This window comes from Montipora capricornis, chromosome 4 (genome assembly GCF_036669925.1).
Source record: "Montipora capricornis isolate CH-2021 chromosome 4, ASM3666992v2, whole genome shotgun sequence".
NCBI classification, from domain to species: domain Eukaryota; kingdom Metazoa; phylum Cnidaria; class Anthozoa; order Scleractinia; family Acroporidae; genus Montipora; species Montipora capricornis.
The window spans coordinates 26,167,584-26,170,083 of NC_090886.1; the positions used below are offsets into that span (position 1 = coordinate 26,167,584).

The 2,500-nt window shown below is 36.8% G+C and overlaps 1 protein-coding gene across 1 annotated transcript in view; it reads left to right on the forward strand.

The window, feature by feature from the left end:
* Positions 1-2,500, forward strand: part of LOC138045853 (uncharacterized) — a 217,939-nt gene that overhangs the window by 50,456 nt on the left and 164,983 nt on the right. The window lies entirely within an intron of this gene.

The window sequence follows — 2,500 nt, forward strand, 5'->3', positions numbered from 1 at the left end:
GCAGCAAAATGGTATCGCAAAAGCCGGGAGTTACGTTGTAGCACTTTTATTTCGCGGGGCTTAATTTTTGCGGATTTTGCGGGTATACTTCATCCGCAAAAATACGTTCCAGCAGAAAAAACACCAGCAAAATTAACAACCGCAAAAATTTACTCCCGTTAATATAACTAAAAGTGGCTTTTTAATAATCCACATACAGTGGGGTCAAAAGATCGTCTATTTTGATATTTGCATTGAGAAAAAGCAATTGGACCTTGCTATGAACAAAACGAAACGATAAAAGATTAAGACAATACTTTTCCAGTCTCTGAAGCATAAGAAACGGGGTTGATTGCATTCTAACGGACAAGTATGACGAGAACCAATCATTAATTATTCCTCTAATTCCATAATGGTGCAATTTATGTAACAAAATCAAATGATCAACCGTGTCAAGGATGCCACATTTTTTCCACGTTCTCGATGATTGACGGGTTTTTTTACCAAAAACTAATAGAAGTTGAAAATAGTCTTGCTTCTTGAAAAGAAAACCGCAAAAATTAGTTTCCCAGCGGAAATTTCAGTCCGAACTCACGCCGCAAAATGAAAGTCCCTCAAAATCTTCATGCTACATGGTAACAGTAAAAGGCAGGCCAAAAGACAGACGAATAAAAACTGACATAGTTTTTTTATATAAAACTCTGAATTTCGACTTCTCAGCGAGAGATTAATGACAATCGATCGTAAAAACACAGGAATTTCTGGAGAAGGACACGATGTTGTGTCAGAAAGAAGAAATTAATCACGTCCTTGGCAACCACAAATGTGCACGTGATCACCTTGTGTCAAAGTTCGTGTTTACAATGAATGAGAAATGTTATATCTTTTAGAGTTAAACAACGTACTTTTTAGCCAAGAAACTACGTTTTTCGTTTTTTTTATTTTGTTGTAATATTTAACTGAGAGCTTCGCACCGGTATCGAGAGGTCAAGCGTTCAAACCCAGTTGAAGTCCTGAATTTTTCAGGCTTCTCTACGCAATTGTAAAAATTGCGTTCGTAACTGCGAAGATCATAGCTTCACTTGATTTCATATTCGCAGTTCATATGATTCATTTCATATACCATTTCATCATTGATTCATTCCTTACGGTACCATTAATGACCAGCTCCCAAAGAAGATCATAGCTTCACGCAGTTCATATGATTCATTTCATTTACCATTTCATCAAAAAATGGACAACAAGCTTTCTTTCAAATAATTCTTGCCAAACAGGAATTAGTCAAATTTCAAACTGCTTTTTACTAGAAGACTGTGCAGAGTTGAGTACAAGTAAATAGAATCATAAATAGCCAGAAAATTGTAGATACAGACTACTCAAGGTGTTCGATTCCGTCTCTGGTATCCAACTCGAAAAAGCTACCAGAGAATTTGCCGTTTGGTTTCAGTGTTGTACATAACAGGGAAGTTAATAAAGTATCAACGAGAACTCGATGAAGAGGTAAATCAGCGACTAAATTTTCTGTGGTGTGTGGCAATGTTTATTTCAGGCTTTTATGCAAATTTTTGACAGAGAATATTAAATTACAAATAATATTTCACTTAAAGGTTGTTAAAAAGCTTTACTTTTGGGTGTTCATTTGGACGAAAAATGTCACATAAACCTTTCCCAGCGTAAAGTTTATTGAAACAAAGAAAATGTGTGCTATTAGCGGCAAAAAAAACCCTACCTATTTTAATTGCGTGCGTGCAAACAAGAAACAACAGCAATTAAATAAATTTCAGTCTCACAGTTTAGGATCTTAAAACCCTTTTCGGAAGAACCTTGACCGTGAATAATGAAGCACAAAAGAGACAACAAGCTGTCTTTCAAATAATTCTTCTTCTTCCTGAAGACTTGCAGTGTTGAGGACAAAATGAATGTAAATTGCCAGACAACGGAGAAACAACTTCAGTAGACAATATGATGCATTCAAGGCGTTCAATTCCTTTTAAACCCGTACAGAATTTGCCATTTGGTTTCAGTCTCGTATATAACACCACAGTTAGCCAAGTAACATTTGAAACAAAGCTCACTTGATGATATTCAACGGCGAAAGAGGCAATTGTTGGCGAAGACCATTACTCGTCACTTTGAAGTTCCCAGATATTTATTTTTCAACGCCTGTCTTGTTTATCCGATTGACTTTCCATTATTGAGCTCCATAAGGGAATAATTTTTTAAAGATCCACTAAAACGCCATTCGCGTTACAATGACTTTCGATGCGATTGCGGGTTAAATTAAATATTCTACCGTGTCCACCGAATGAAATCTATCCATTTCTAGTACCCCCTAAAACTTACCCAACATACGCGCAGAAGAATCTACACACAAAGACACTACTTAGCAGGGGAGGAACAGGCAAGACTTTTCATGACACGGGAAAAAATACGGAGAGATGAAACGCTGATTCCGACTGGGTTTGGCAACCGAGTAACAAGCTGTATCACTGTTTTAGGATCTCCATTGGCCTTAGGTATC